This window comes from Mya arenaria, chromosome 12, assembly GCF_026914265.1.
Source record: "Mya arenaria isolate MELC-2E11 chromosome 12, ASM2691426v1".
NCBI lineage: Eukaryota > Metazoa > Mollusca > Bivalvia > Myida > Myidae > Mya > Mya arenaria.
This window is the reverse complement of record NC_069133.1, coordinates 67840615-67858219: the sequence shown is the minus strand read 5'-3', so window position 1 is coordinate 67858219 and position 17605 is coordinate 67840615. Positions and strand designations below refer to the sequence as shown.

Here is a 17605-nt window from a genome sequence, read left to right as displayed (position 1 = left end):
CAGAATGTATATATTGATTAGGTCTAGGCCAAGTTTGAATCTTGGTCATGAGCGGTCAAAAACTAGGTCACCAGGTCAAATTTAAGGAAAAGCTTGTTAACAATCTAGAGGTCACATTTATAAATGTTTCTTCATGAAAGTTGGTCAGAATGTTTATATTAATAATCTCTAAGTCAAGGTTGAATCCGGGTCATGTGTGGTCAAAAACTAGATCATTAGGTCAAATCATAGGAAAGCTTGTTAGCACTCGAGGTCACATTTATGACTGTATTTTCATGAAACTTGATCAGAATGTTATTCTTGATGATCTTTATTAGATCAGGTGAGCGATACAGGGCCTACAGGGCCCTCTTATTTAAACAAAGGATCCAATCAATAACCCTTTCCATTTCAGAAACTTGCAATGCGGAACATACTGGAAGGGCACAGGGGTTTCAATAACTGCTACAGTATACAGGAACATATGGACAGTGAATGCGCCCTTCTGTACCCACTGAGATGAGGCTTGATTGGGAATAACTGCAGCAAGCCAGAATACAAGATCCATTGGACAGTGGTGAGAGAATGATGTGTGCATATTTTCATGATTTCTGAATGTGGGGCCTAAATATGCTTAATACCACAATGATCTCACAGGCTGCTGATATGACACTTAATTTAGACTTATAACTATTAGTATTAACTCGACTTAGTATAATGAAAAAGATGACATTATGTCCATGTGTATTTGTCTGTCCAGCGTTACTGGGTCACTAGTTTCTCCATTAGTTTGACCCTTTACCTCATGTCAAAACAAGATCTATTTGCAGTGCTTTTAAAAAAAATGGCAATTTGCCTGTCTGGATCAATTTTGACTGCCAAACCGATTCCTGTCACAGAAAATGGCTAAAAAATCAGTCAGAAAATTGTTCTTTTTTTCCATTTTGGTCCAAAATGGCTAAATCAGTAAAACACAGTGTTTGGCATACCACATACTTAACTACCAGGGGACATAGTATTGTAGCTTTAGGACATTTTTGAGAGCGATAACCGTCTTTGTTTATTGATTTTACTGTTTTCATTACTTTTAAATGATGTCAGATTCGCTGTATTTTTCTCATGGAAACTGTTGTCACACTTTTGCAACAAAAAACCATTATCATTATACAGACCGTCAACCAATTCCTATATTCCTATATTTTCCTATATTTTTGAGAAATTTCCTATACTTTTCAAAACCTATATTTTCCTGTTTTTTGTTGTTGTTTTCTATATTTTTCTTAAAAAGTGACGCTGTTATATGTTTGAAAACATTCAAAGGATTGATACTGCCTTTAGATATTGTTTATTTGCAGTTTAAGACTGTCATTTGTTCTACAAACCATCGCCATCATTCAGAATTGCTGTTGTACACTTGTGGTTATCCATTTGAACACATTTGAAGGTGTCCGCTTTGATGACTGCAGTTTTGTTGCTGCAGCATATTCTGCAGTGATGGAGAGGTTTGAGGAATGTTGGTTAAGTGAAACACAAAACTTACGATTATAGTCCATAAATAAGTAAGTAAATGTTAACTTACTTTTCTCTTTATGTTAATTTTTGTGTCGCCTGAAAAGACGACATATAGGGGTTACTTTTGTCAGCGGCGTCGGTGGCCGCATCGGCGGCGTCCGCGTCCCATTTTCGCTTGTCCGGGGTATATCTCCTAAACTATTAGTGGTATCAACTTGAAATTTCATATGTAGATAGATCTAATTGAGGGCAAGTGCAGTGCACAAGAACTGTTACTCTTGCTTCCATATTTTTAGAGTTATTGCCCTTTGTTATTTTTCCATGCTTAAAGTTTTGTCCGGGGCATATCTTGTAGAATATAAGAGTTATCAAATTAAAACTTCATATGTAGATAGATCTCATGGAGGGCAAGTGCAGTGCACAATAACAGTAACTCTTGCTTTCTTAGTTTTAAAGTTATTGCCCTTTGTTAATTTTCATGCTTAAAGTTTTGTCCGGAGCATATCTTGAAGAATATAAGAGTTATCAACTTGAAACTTCATAGCTAGATAGATCTCATTGAGGGCAAGTGCAGTGCACAAGAACTGTAACTCTTGCTGCCATATTTTTAGAGTTATTGCCCTTAATTTTCATGCTTAGGTTTTGTCCATGGTATATCTCGTAAACTATAGGAGGTATCAACCTGAAACTTATTCTGTAGGTATATCTGATTGAGGGAAAGTGCAGTGCACAAAAACCGTAACTCTTGCGTCTATATGTTTAGAGTTATTGCCCTTTGTTAATTTTCAAGCTTAAATTTTGTCCGGGGCATTTCTCAAAAACTATAAGAGTTATCAACTTGAAACTTTATAGATAGATCTTATTGAAGGGGATCGCAGTGCACAAAAACTGTATCTCTTGCTTCCATATTAGAGTTATTGCCCTTTGTTAATTTTCGTGTTTAACTTTACCTTGCACACTTTGTTAGCTCACCAGAGCACGAAGTGCTCAAGGTGAGCTATTGTGATCAGTCTTTGTCCGTCGTCCGTCCGTCAATAATTGCTTAAAGAACATCTCCTCTGAAACTACCTGGCCAAATTCAATGAAACTTGACAGGAAGCTTCCTTGGGTGTCCCTCTACAAAAATACAACAAGGGGTTACGATTGATTAACTACCACAACAACAAAATGGCCGACTTCCTGTTTTGCTTTAGAAAACATCTTGTTAAATGGCAACATCATTGTCTATAAATGAATAAATTAATATAGAATGCTAATCTAACAGCTATAATGTCGACAGTAAATAATTCGTCAGGCGACACATCCGACTCGCGGAGTTCTAATTCAGCCTTAAAATTCCTATATTTTGCCCAGAAAAAGTAAAAAACTCCTATATTTTTGGTCAAAATTTCCTATACTTTTTCCTATATTTTCACCAAAACTTGGTTGACGGCCTGCATTATTTTATATATACAATGCCATTCAGCAACAAAAGTTTGGCAAAAGCATTAAAGTTCCGAATAAATTTACAAAGTTGTGCCCATATTCTATAGGATATCAACAGTGACACACTTGGTTAGTTACAGAGTCTGAAAGCTGAGTGTGCCGCTACATGCATCATTTTAAGAAAATGTAATGAAAAAAATTGTTGTCCATATCAAACTAGAGAAGGCCTGATCATACATGCCATATCCCCCGGCGGGGGAAAAAATCCCCTGGAATTTTGATCAATCCCGAGACCGGCGGGAGATAAAAATTATTTTTTTTTTTTTTTTTTTAAATTTTACATCAGGCAATAATGACAAAGTGAAACCACAGTATGTGAGTGAAACTCTCCAAAAGGAAACTTTTACAACAAGTGATCAATTAATTTGTAGTAATTATTAAAGGCAAAGAAATATTACTCTTTTGGAAGGAAGAAATTAATAATATTTATTCTATTCTCTTATTGTCTGAAAGTCATCAAAGCTGATAGAATTAAGCACAATTTTTTAAAAGACTTTGGAGGAAGGTAAATTTAATTTAATTGTCTCGAAAACATATTTTTCCAATGACATATTTTGTTCTGCAAGTGCATTACAGTATGCCATGACAGTGTATCATAAAATTATGATAAATCATGACATAAAATAATTCTGTATAATGAAAAAGTTAAGAGGTTTTCAAAGCAAACTATATGTGAATACATTTTTTCATACTTGCGTCTAAAAATACTTTAAAATTTCGCCAACTTAGACCGGCTAAAAAAATCCCCCTGAATACAACCAAAATCCCCTGAATTTTCAGCCTTTTGAACAAATCCCCCTGAATGGTCTCCAGAAAATATGGCATGTATGCCTGATTAACAGTATTCCCTAAATTGTTAAAATTCTGCCTGTCCACTGGACAGGCACGTTGGAAGTTTTAGCCTGTTCGAAAAAATATTTGCCTGGTTGAACAAACAAGTCATTAAAAAGAAATACAAAAAGAGTAAAATAATCAATATCAACTGGTTTCTATGCTTTCCTGATTTAATTCACCATAACAACCATATAAACACTACATGGACATTTCGTTTAGTAACAATAAACACACTTAGTCGCGAAAAACATATTACAACATCGCCATCATTTTGGTGTTTTTCGGTTATCCTGTAATTCCACCACAGCTGCCATTTTCATACATAAGCCGAAGCATATAAAGTGCTGACGATTTTGATTGTGCCTTTTGTAAACCAAGAACCAATCATAATAGTTCTAAGTAATTGGGTTACGGATGCATCTTATTTACTCGTCTATCTCCGGTAATCAACATTGATGATTCCAGATAGGAAATGGCCAACTTTTGGGAATGTTATATGACGTCAAATATCAATGTGGGATCAACTAAATACTGCTAGAAATTAATAATAGTATAAGTCAAATACATACTTGTTTATTGTTCTTCAGCATATTTAAATATAGATGAAAACATATTTGACAGTTGACAGACTAAACGGCAGGAGGCAGAAGCAAACTATTTGTAAGCTTTCCTATTCTATATGTATATATAGAGAGTAAATTATATTCTCTCTCTCTCTCTCTCTCTCTCTCTCTCTCTCTCTCTCTCTCTCTCTCTCTCTCTCTCTCTCTCTCTCTCTCTCTCTCTCTCTCTCTCTCTCTCTCTCTCTCTCTCTCTCTCTCTCTCTCTCTCTCTCTCTCTCTCTCTCTCTCTCTCTCTCTCTCTCTCTCTCTCTCTCTCTCTCTCTCTCTCTCTCTCTCTCTCTCTCTCTCTCTCTCTCTCTCTCTCTCTCTCTCTCTCTCTCTCTCTCTCTCTCTCTCTCTCTCTCTCTCTCTCTCTCTCTCTCTCTCTCTCTCTCTCTCTCTCTCTCTCTCTCTCTCTCTCTCATAGGCTGAAAAAAGGTTGCTTCTGCCCCCTGTAAACAAAACATGTATAATGTTGTACATGTATCCTAATGATTTATTATACCCCCCAAAACAAAGTTTGGGGGGGGGTATACTGGAATCGGGTTGTCCGTCTGTCCGTCCGTTTTTTTTTTGTCCGGGATTCATCTTTGTCGTTATTGAACAAATCTTTTTCAAACTTTCAAATATTAATGACCATGATGTAAACCTGTGCCTCCGTGGATTTGGTCAGAGTCGCATGATCCTGAGTGGAGTTGTGGCCCCTTAATGAGTTAAATTGGGCAAAATTAGCTTTGTCCAGGATTCTTCTTTGAAGCTATTGAGCAAATCTTTTTCAAACTTTCAAATATTAATGGCCATGATGTAAACCTTTGCCTCCATGAATTTGGTGGGAGTAACATGATCCTGAGTGGAGTTGTGGCCCCTTAATGAGTTAAATTGGGTAAAATTAGTTTTGTTCGTCCTACTCCTTCGTCATTTTTGAATGAATCTTTTTCAAACTTTTAGCCATGGTGAGAACATTTGCCCCTGTGATTGTGGTTGGAATCACATGATCATGTCTCCAATTATGGCCCCTGAATAAGTTAAAATAGGCAAAAATTATACAGCTTTGTCTAGCCTAATCCTTGGTCATTTTTTCTCATTTTTTCTATAAATCTTTTTCAAACTTTCAGATGTCAATGACCATGATATGAACTGTTGAATATGTGATTTGGTGCACCTGTATTAATCAGAATGTTTGCATGGCCTTAAAAAGACCTTTAATTGATTTTGTCCTTAAAAAGACCATCAAAAGTCCTGAAGTTAGGTGCATACAGGCCTTAAATTTGTTACAATATTCGCTTTGGTGGCCTACTCCTTTGTGCCAGGGCAAACAACCTAGACAGGGAAGGGTTGGGGGGTATTCGTTAGCCTTTGGCTTACAGTTCTAGTTGTACTTGATGTTATGGTTGCAAAGCTCACTAAGACTTCACCTTTTAGGTGTATCACTGTTTTCATTTTGTAATGCTAAAACCACCTTATATAGTATGTATTACATTTATAGTAGGCCTACTTTGTGTTTTTCCTTGAAATTCTTAGAGCAAAAAGACAATGGTGCAGTGCAGTCTACACGTTGCCAATGCCCTATGGCTGAATATAAATGCCATCATGTAGCAGCATTCTTGTTGTTTGGGTAAATATCTTAATCACTTTTGTCCTGGTGTGCAGGGTTGTCAATAAGAACTGGCTGCTAGCCGAAATGGACGGTTCAAATGGAGTTTGGGCCGGTTCAAATTCGAAAGAAAAAAATTGATTGCCAGTTTTTTTGGTAATAAATGTTCCTTTTTGCTAAAAACGGCCCTTTTCGACTATAACATCTCTTTGACTGGTTTAAAAAAAAATGATCATCATTATCTTACGATTGGGCGTATTTGAAGAAACAGTCAGTGATATTTTCCAAACGTCCATTTCTAAACATGAAGAAAAGGCAAATGTCGATTACAAAAATAGACAGCTTTTTTATGGTTGCAAGAGAGTGCCAGTGTTAGTGTTGTGGGCGTATTGCCAGCCTGTTACATGTGTTATGCAGCTGTTATGAATTGTTCATTTATTTACTGTCATGTGTAAACATTCTAGGGAATTTAGAAAGTGAAAATGCTAATGCAATCAAGACAATTCTGGCTAATGAAGTGGAGAAATTTGAGCCCAAGCTCACTGGGTTTTCTTCAGATGGTTCGAGTGTGATGACAGGCAAAGTTGGAGGAGTTGCTGCACTTCTGAGACGGGATCATCCTTCAATGATAAGTATTCACTGTGTGTGTCATCGACTAGCACTTTCATGTAATAATTCTATTGAAGCATTGACATACATCAAAACTATTGAAACTCTCAGTTATGGCAGCTCTTCGAAAATTCACCAAAAACAATTGCGGCCTACTTAAAGTACAGTTTGCCCTGAAGTTAATTAATCTAGAAGAGGATAAGTTAGCAAAGGTAACAAGGCCCCTGAAAAAAATTGTCGTACAAGGTGGTTGAGTATGGATTCTACAGTGAGTGCTTTACAACAGGACTATAAAAGCCATCCTACAAACTCTGTCTCCGTTGGAAGAAAATGATGCTGCTGCGCATGGTCTGTTTATGAAAATGAAGAACCCCCGCGGAAGCTATCTAAAGACATTGATAGGATTACCGACATGTGTGCAGAGATCATATCCAAAGCAAAATCCTCCAATGAGCTTCACGTTCTTCTTAGGAACTATATTGACAGTTTAATTAAGAACATTTTTAGACACATCAGCAGTTGTTGCATCATTTGCTATATTTGACCCCACCACACTACCCAGGTCTGATGAAGTACATCTAAGATATAGGGGGAAGGCAGATAGCTTTGCTGGCTGAGCATTTCTTCCCAGATGATACTGAGAAAGCTAAGCTGAAAGTACAGTGGAATGGATTCAAGTACCATACACATGACATTCTCCTTCCAAACATGCGAGAGGAAGTAAGAGATGGCAAGGCTCGCATGACACCGACAGAATGGTTACTACTCCAGCTACTGAGAAGTGGAGGGCTCAGGCACTTCAATCCAGAGTTAATGTTTGTTGCAGAGGTTGCATCCTCTCTGCCTGTGTCAAAAGCTTGGCCTGAAAGGGGGGCCAGCATATTGAAAGTTATTTAAACCAAACTTAGAAACAGACTGAGTGGTGGGATGCTGAAAGGTCTGCTACATGTTGGTATCAATGGTCCTGAAGTGGATCACAGTCAGCCAATCATCAAGAAAGCAGTGAACACCTGTCTTGAAAAGAGACCAAGGAGAAAAATTAGAAATTCCAAAGGCAAAAAACAAAAGTGTTATTCACTATGCGTCAATCAATGCCAGTGTAGAGACGGCTCTTTCACTCCTTGCACGGAAGACATTAGAGCTGTCTTGAAAGAGATTCTTGTGGAGGAAAAGTTTGATGGATACTCCTCTGATGACGATGCTGATAATAATTCAGACTGTGATTCATTCTGATACAGAAGCCTCTCTGATATTAATTTACACTAGCTCTATAGTAACTGTTTAGTTAATTATCTCACAGAAATAAAGAATTTTACCTTAAAAAAAAATGTGCAAATAGGGGGTATATTGCATATAAAATTGCAGTTGAGGGGTCTCCTTAATACTCCCAAAATGCCCCAGAATGCAGGAAATGAAGCTTGGAATTTCTAAAAATTCCGGACCCCCCTAGCTCTGGCCGCCTTCTTTTCTGTTTAAATCAGTTCAACAAAAGCTTATCGACAACCCTGGATGTTATATATATATTTTGAATATTATTTTTATCCGAAATATCCATATTTGCATGCAAAAAGCTTTTAACTTTCAATGATATTATTCTTTGCTATATCTTGGACAAAATACAGATTATTTTACTCTAAGGCTATATGAACATTACTAATTGAGACTAAAAATACATATTTATTGTTGAATAGAAATCATAGCAGTGATTTATCATTTCAAATACAATAAAATGTCTCACATTGTAAAAAAACAGCTTCTTAAATGTTATTGAAATGTGGTCATCATTTGTAGATTTGTTTGCAGGTACAAGAGAGCTAGCAAAACAGATATAAAATGCAGTAAATGGCTCAAACATCCAAAGTCAGCACCTCCAAAGACCACAGTTACAATGAATGACTTTTATCCCCCAAGGCAAAAAAGAGTACAGGTAAAGATATTATTGATTAACTAGAACAATTAAGATTAAATACCATGATTTGCAGATACTGCCTGACCCATCAGTCATGTTTGGTACAATTTGAGCACGACTGGTAAAGAACTTCCCTAATTTACAACAGCAAAGAACCAAGTTGACTTAAATGAGGTTTGGTCTGGTAAAAGCTGGAATTCTGTATCAATGTTTGTTCTTATCCAGGGCCCCATTTCAATAAAGATAGTAAGCTTAAGATCGGAACTTTCTGACTCTGTTTTTGTGGTGGTGCTAAAAGTCGGTACCAGGTATTGATATTGGGAAAAGCCGGTATCACTGTTTACGATACCAGATCAGGGATGTCTGATTTGTCCGCGGATTCGCGGTATTCCGCGGATCTCATGGCCCCAGAGATTAGATATCTCACAATTTACAATATGTCAGGTAAGGGAACAACAACAATTATATGTGTAACAGTTGATAATTTCTATTTCTCAATTCAAAGGCCTTGTACACAAAGATTGATATGTCAGCATACATTCGAAATTAACTCAGTGCAATTCTGAATTATGGAATATTAACACTATTTAAACTGTCAAAATGTATTAAAGAATCTGTAAAACATAGAATTTCCCTTACTTATGATCATTAGTATCATAATTTATTATGCTCATCCTCACATTATGTATGTATGCATTCATTTCCTAAGAAAAACCTGGATAAAATTCGTGTCAAGCACCAAATTAAGATATTCAACAATGAAACAAAAAAATCTGTACCCAGTAGTGATTTTATAAGGACTGACTACCAGTTATTTGAGAACTCGCGATATTTTTTATGCATTACATTGGTAACAAATCTGTCTTCCAGCCTATGGTACACGGTAACCAAAGGAATGAGCCAGAAAAGGTACACTGGCGTTCCTGTCCTTGTGTAATGGATAGAATATGGGGGAGGTAGATCTAGGCAATGCGACTGGAAAGGTTTATAATAATTCAAAATCAACTGTTGACGGTGTCAAGGCTGCTTCTGGGGCTCCAAAAAATCTTTGCCAAATACAAAATATACTAGCAAATGTCGAACAACAAAATAGACTTTCGCAAGACGAGGTATATAATACACTTGAATTGGAATACCAACTGGACGGATTTGTCCACTATATTACTCCTATTGTAAACAAATATATTTTATTATCCCCCGCCTATGAAATAGGGAGGGGGATATTGAAATGGCGTTGTCCGTCCGTCCTTCCTTCCGTCCGTCCGTCCTTCCTTCCGTCCGTCACCTGCGTTTTCTCAGTAACTAGCCGGTAAAATTTCATGAAACTTAAAATAAATATGAACCACTATACTGGAATGATGCCCGTCCAAAAAAAAAATTGATTGGTCAATTGTCCTTGGAGTTTTTGAAAAATGCACATTCACAGCCATTTCTCAGTCACTAGCTGGCAGAATTTCATGAAACTTAAAATAAATATGAATTACTATACTGGGATGATGCTTGTTCATTTTTTTTTTGAATTGGTCAATTGTACTTGGAGTCATTGCCCTTGATTTTTTGAAAAATGCACATTCACAGCCATTTCTCAGTCACTAGCTGGCAGAATTTCATGAAACTTAAAATAAATATGAATTACTATACTGGGATGATGCCTGTTCATTTTTTTTTTGGATTGGTCAATTGTACTTGGAGTTATTGCCCTTGATTTTTAGCTCACCTGTCACATAGTGACAAGGTGAGCTTTTGTGATCACAATTTGTCCGGCGTCCGTCCGTCATCCGTCCGTCCGTCCGTAAACTTTTACTTTAAACGACATCTCCTCATAAACCGCTTAGCCAATTTCATCCAAACTTCACAGGAATGTTCCTTGGGTGGTCCCCTTTGAAAATTGTTCAAAGAATTGAACTCCATGCAGAACTCTGGTTGCCATGGCAATGGAAAAGAAAAACTTTTAAAATCTTCTTCTCCCAAACCACAAGGCTTAGGCCGTTGATTATGATATGGTAGGTAGGATCACAAAATGGTCCTCTACCAAGATTGATCAAATTATGGCCCTTGGGTCAAAATTGGCCCCGCCCCGGGGGGTCATGGGTTTTCTCTATATGTTTATAGTGAAAACTTAAAAAATCTTCTCCTCTGAACTTACTTGGCCTAGAGCTTAGATATTTGTCATGATTCATCGTCTAGTGGACCTCTACAATTTTTGTTCAAATTATGGCCCTGGGGTCAAAATTGGCACCGCCCCATGGGGTCATGGGTATGCTCTATATGTTTATAGTTAAAACTTCAAAAATCTTCTCCTCTGAACTTACTTGGACTAGAGCTTAGTTATTTGGCATGATTCATCGTCTAGTGGACCTTTACAAAGATTGTTCAAATTATGGCCTTGGGGTCAAAATTGGCTCCGCCCCGGGGGGTCATGGGTTTTCTCTATAAGTTTGTTGTGAAAACTTCAAAAATCTTCTCCTTTGAACTTAATTGGACTAGAGCTAGATATTTGGCATGATTCATCGTCTAGTGGACCTCTACAAAGATTGTTCAAGTTATGGCCTTGGGGTCAAAATTGGCCCCGCCCCGGGGGGTCATGGGTATACTTGATATGTTTATAGTTAAAACTTCAAAAATCTTCTCCTCTTAACTTACTTGGACTAGAGCTTAGATATTTGGCATGATTCATCGTCTAGTGGACCTCTACAAAGATTGTTCAAATTATGGCCATGTGGTCAAAATTGGCCCCGCCCCTGGGTGGTCATGGGTTTTCTCTATATGTTTATATTTAAAAAAACACAAAAATCTCCTCTGAACTTACGTTGCTTAGAGCTTAGATATTTGGCTTGATTCATCATCTAGTGGACCTCTACAAAGATTGTTCATATTATGGCCTTGGGGTCAAAATTGGCCCTGCCCAGGGGGGTTAGGGTATTCTCTATATGTTTATAGTTAAAACTTCAAAAATCTTCTCCTCTTAACTTACTTGGACTAGAGCTTAGATATTTGGCATGATTCATCGTCTAGTGGACCTCTACAAAGATTGTTCAAATTATGGCCTTGGGGTCAAAATTGGCCCCACCCCCTTCAGGGGTCATAGGTTTTCTCTATATGTGTTTAGTGAAAACTTCAAAAATCATCTCCTCTGAACTTACGTGGCTTAGAGCTTAGATATTTGGCATGATTCATCGTCTAGTGGACCTCTACAAAGTTTGTTCAAATTATGGCCCTGGGGTCAAAATTGGCCCCGCCCCGGGGGGTCATGGGTATGCTCTATATGTTTATAGTTAAAACTTCAAAAATCTTCTCCTCTGAACTTACTTGGACTAGAGCTTAGATATTTGGCATGATTCATCGTCTAGTGGACCTTTACAAAGATTGTTCAAATTATGGCCTTGGGGTCAAAATTGGCTCCGCCCCGGGGCGTCATGGGTATACTTGATATGTTTATAGTTAAAACTTCAAAAATCTTCTCCTCTTAACTTACTTGGACTAGAGCTTAGATATTTGGCATGATTCATCGTCTAGTGAACCTCTACAAAGATTGTTCAAATTATGGCCCTGTGGTCAAAATTGGCCCCGCCCCTTGGTGGTCATGAGTTTTCTCTATATGTTTATATTAAAAAAAATCAAAAATCTTCTCTGAACTTACGTTGCTTAGAGCTTAGATATTTGGCTTGATTCATCGTCTAGTGGACCTCTACAAAGATTGTTCAAATTATGGCCTTGGGGTCAAAATTGGCCCTGCCCAGGGGGGTTAGGGTATTCTCTATATGTTTATAGTTAAAACTTCAAAAATCTTCTCCTCTGAACTTACTTGGACTAGAGCTTAGATATTTGGCATGATTCATCGTCTAGTGGACCTCTACAAAGATTGTTCAAATTATGGCCTTGGGGTCAAAATTGGCCCAGCCCCGGGGCGTCATGGGTATACTTGATATGTTTATAGTTAAAACTTCAAAAATCTTCTCCTCTTAACTTACTTGGACTAGAGCTTAGATATTTGGCATGATTCATCGTCTAGTGGACCTCTACAAAGATTGTTCAAATTATGGCCCTGTGGTCAAAATTGGCCCCGCCCCTGGGTGGTCATGGGTTTTCTCTATATGTTTATATTAAAAAAAATCAAAAATCTCCTCTGAACTTACGTTGCTTAGAGCTTAGATATTTGGCTTGATTCATCATCTAGTGGACCTCTACAAAGATTGTTCAAATTATGGCCTTGGGGTCAAAATTGGCTCCGCCCCGGGGGGTCATGGGTTTTCTCTATATGTGTTTAGTGAAAACTTCAAAAATCTTCTCCTCTGAACTTACTTGGACTAGAGCTTAGATATTTGGCATGATTCATCGTCTAGTGGACCTCTACAAAGATTGTTCAAATTATGGCCTTGGGGTCAAAATTGGCCCAGCCCCGGGGCGTCATGGGTATACTTGATATGTTTATAGTTAAAACTTCAAAAATCTTCTCCTCTTAACTTACTTGGACTAGAGCTTAGATATTTGGCATGATTCATCGTCTAGTGGACCTCTACAAAGATTGTTCAAATTATGGCCCTGTGGTCAAAATTGGCCCCGCCCCTGGGTGGTCATGGGTTTTCTCTATATGTTTATATTAAAAAAAATCAAAAATCTCCTCTGAACTTACGTTGCTTAGAGCTTAGATATTTGGCTTGATTCATCATCTAGTGGACCTCTACAAAGATTGTTCAAATTATGGCCTTGGGGTCAAAATTGGCTCCGCCCCGGGGGGTCATGGGTTTTCTCTATAAGTTTGTTGTGAAAACTTCAAAAATCTTCTCCTTTGAACTTAATTGGACTAGAGCTTGATATTTGGCATGATTCATCGTCTAGTGGACCTCTACAAAGATTGTTCAAATTATGGCCTTGGGGTCAAAATTGGCCCCGCCCAGGGGGGTTAGGGTATTCTCTATATGTTTATAGTTAAAACTTCAAAAATCTTCTCCTTAACTTACTTGGACTAGAGCTTAGATATTTGGCATGATTCATCGTCTAGTGGACCTCTACAAAGATTGTTCAAGTTATGGCCTTGGGGTCAAAATTGGCCCCGCCCCGGGGGGTCATGGGTATACTTGATATGTTTATAGTTAAAACTTCAAAAATCTTCTCCTCTTAACTTACTTGGACTAGAGCTTAGATATTTGGCATGATTCATCGTCTAGTGGACCTCTACAAAGATTGTTCAAATTATGGCCATGTGGTCAAAATTGGCCCCGCCCCTGGGTGGTCATGGGTTTTCTCTATATGTTTATATTTAAAAAAACACAAAAATCTCCTCTGAACTTACGTTGCTTAGAGCTTAGATATTTGGCTTGATTCATCATCTAGTGGACCTCTACAAAGATTGTTCATATTATGGCCTTGGGGTCAAAATTGGCCCTGCCCAGGGGGGTTAGGGTATTCTCTATATGTTTATAGTTAAAACTTCAAAAATCTTCTCCTCTTAACTTACTTGGACTAGAGCTTAGATATTTGGCATGATTCATCGTCTAGTGGACCTCTACAAAGATTGTTCAAATTATGGCCTTGGGGTCAAAATTGGCCCCACCCCCTTCAGGGGTCATGGGTTTTCTCTATATGTGTTTAGTGAAAACTTCAAAAATCATCTCCTCTGAACTTACGTGGCTTAGAGCTTAGATATTTGGCATGATTCATCGTCTAGTGGACCTCTACAAAGTTTGTTCAAATTATGGCCCTGGGGTCAAAATTGGCCCCGCCCCGGGGGGTCATGGGTATGCTCTATATGTTTATAGTTAAAACTTCAAAAATCTTCTCCTCTGAACTTACTTGGACTAGAGCTTAGATATTTGGCATGATTCATCGTCTAGTGGACCTTTACAAAGATTGTTCAAATTATGGCCTTGGGGTCAAAATTGGCTCCGCCCCGGGGCGTCATGGGTATACTTGATATGTTTATAGTTAAAACTTCAAAAATCTTCTCCTCTTAACTTACTTGGACTAGAGCTTAGATATTTGGCATGATTCATCGTCTAGTGAACCTCTACAAAGATTGTTCAAATTATGGCCCTGTGGTCAAAATTGGCCCCGCCCCTTGGTGGTCATGAGTTTTCTCTATATGTTTATATTAAAAAAAATCAAAAATCTTCTCTGAACTTACGTTGCTTAGAGCTTAGATATTTGGCTTGATTCATCGTCTAGTGGACCTCTACAAAGATTGTTCAAATTATGGCCTTGGGGTCAAAATTGGCCCTGCCCAGGGGGGTTAGGGTATTCTCTATATGTTTATAGTTAAAACTTCAAAAATCTTCTCCTCTGAACTTACTTGGACTAGAGCTTAGATATTTGGCATGATTCATCGTCTAGTGGACCTCTACAAAGATTGTTCAAATTATGGCCTTGGGGTCAAAATTGGCCCAGCCCCGGGGCGTCATGGGTATACTTGATATGTTTATAGTTAAAACTTCAAAAATCTTCTCCTCTTAACTTACTTGGACTAGAGCTTAGATATTTGGCATGATTCATCGTCTAGTGGACCTCTACAAAGATTGTTCAAATTATGGCCCTGTGGTCAAAATTGGCCCCGCCCCTGGGTGGTCATGGGTTTTCTCTATATGTTTATATTAAAAAAAATCAAAAATCTCCTCTGAACTTACGTTGCTTAGAGCTTAGATATTTGGCTTGATTCATCATCTAGTGGACCTCTACAAAGATTGTTCAAATTATGGCCTTGGGGTCAAAATTGGCCCCGCCCAGGGGGGTTAGGGTATTCTCTATATGTTTATAGTTAAAACTTCAAAAATCTTCTCCTCTGAAGTTACTTGGACTAGAGCTTAGATATTTGGCATGATTCATCGTCTAGTGGACCTCTACAAAGATTGTTCAAATTATGGCCTTGGGGTCAAAATTGGCCCCACCTCCTTCAGGGGTCATGGGTTTTCTCTATATGTGTATAGTGAAAACTTCAAAAATCATCTCCTCTGAACTTACGTGGCTTAGAGCTTAGATATTTGGCATGATTCATCGTCTAGTGGACCTCTACAAAGTTTGTTCAAATTATGGCCCTGGGGTCAAAATTGGCCCCGCCCCGGGGGGTCATGGGTATGCTCTATATGTTTATAGTTAAAACTTCAAAAATCTTCTCCTCTGAACTTACTTGGACTAGAGCTTAGATATTTGGCATGATTCATCGTCTAGTGGACCTCTACAAAGATTGTTCAAATTATGGCCTTGGGGTCAAAATTGGCTCCGCCCCGGGGCGTCATGGGTATACTTGATATGTTTATAGTTAAAACTTCAAAAATCTTCTCCTCTTAACTTACTTGGACTAGAGCTTAGATATTTGGCATGATTCATCGTCTAGTGGACCTCTACAAAGATTGTTCAAATTATGGCCCTGTGGTCAAAATTGGCCCCGCCCCTTGGTGGTCATGGGTTTTCTCTATATGTTTATATTAAAAAAAAATCAAAAATCTCCTCTGAACTTACGTTGCTTAGAGCTTAGATATTTGGCTTGATTCATCGTCTAGTGGACCTCTACAAAGATTGTTCAAATTATGGCCTTGGGGTCAAAATTGGCCCTGCCCAGGGGGGTTAGGGTATTCTCTATATGTTTATAGTGAAAACTTCAAAAATCATCTCCTCTGAACTTACGTGGCTTAGAGCTTAGATATTTGGCATGATTCATCGTCTAGTGGACCTCTACAAAGTTTGTTCAAAGTATGGCCCTGGGGTCAAAATTGGCCGGGGCTGATGGGTTTTCTCTATATGTGTTATAGTGAAAACTTAAAAAATCTTCTCCGAACTCACAAAGACAAGTAACGTCTTAATTTAAACTGGATAACATATTTAGTACACATACCAATTTTCAATATGAGCCTCATACAACAATTAATAACAAATATACATATATAGATACACACGTAAAATCAAGTAGTGACAAGAGCTTAGATATTTGGCATGATATATCATCTAGTTGACTTGTACCAATATTGTTCAATCTTTGGCCCTGGGGTCAAAAAATGGGCCCACCCGGGCGGTCATGGGTTTCCTTATAAATGTATATGATGAAAACTTATAAAATCTTCTTCTCCGAAACCAGAAGGCAAAGGCCTTAGATATTTGGTATGAAGCATTGTTTATCGGACCACTATTAAGATTGTTCAAACTTTAGCCCTGGGGTCAAAATTGGCCACGCCCCGTGTTCATAGGCTTAGGTTTTCAATATTTTTATATAGTCTTATATAATAAAACTTTTAAAATCCTCTTCTCCAAAATATAAGACCTAGAGCTTTCATATTTGGTATATAGTGTTACCTAGTGGACCTACACCAAAGGTATTCAAATTATTGTCCCGGGGTCAAATTGGCCTTGCTCAGGGGTCATTTGTTTTTACATTGTCTTGACACTTAAACATCTTTTCCTCTGAAAGTAAAGGTCAGAATGACTCCATACTTGATATGTAGCATCCTTACATGGTCCTCTCTCAACTTTGTTCAAATGGTTTTGTTTGGCCCCTTTTAGGGGTCACCAGAGCAAAAAATAGAAAATAGAAAAACCTTTAAACAACTTGATCTTATTAACTGCTTGATGGATCTTCAAGTCTGAAGCATCCTAGCATGGGCCTCTGTCAGGTCTTTTAAAATAATTTTGTTTGGCCCCTTTTAAGGGCCACCAGAAATTTAACATTTTCTTCGCATGAACCCCTTGATAGATCTTCAGCAAATTTGGTTTGAAGTGTCCTTGCATGGACCTCTCTTATATTTGTTCACATAATTTTGTTTGGCCCCTTTTAGCTAAAAATAGAGTAAAAAACGATTATTCTTGTGAACCTCTTGATGGATATTTACCAAATTTGGTCTGAAGCACCCTTGCATAGACTTCTCTCAAATGTATTAAAATAATTTTGTTTGGTCTCTTTTATTTTCATATTTGCATATTGATGGAACTGTACAGAGATATTGAATGGCGTACTAATTAGTGCAACATCCATTTAACTTAATGACCAGCCAATATTCTTTGAGAACAAATATTAAGCTATATTGATTACAAAGTTTAAACTCTTTTACTCAGGTGAGCGATTTAGGGCCATCATGGCCCTCTTGTTTTTAAAAACTC

At 37.9% G+C, this 17605-nt stretch overlaps 1 pseudogene; it reads left to right on the top strand.

The window, feature by feature from the left end:
- Window positions 1–519: 519 nt before the first annotated feature.
- LOC128210913 (uncharacterized) overlaps window positions 520–17605 on the top strand; it is a 50746-nt pseudogene continuing 33660 nt past the window's right edge.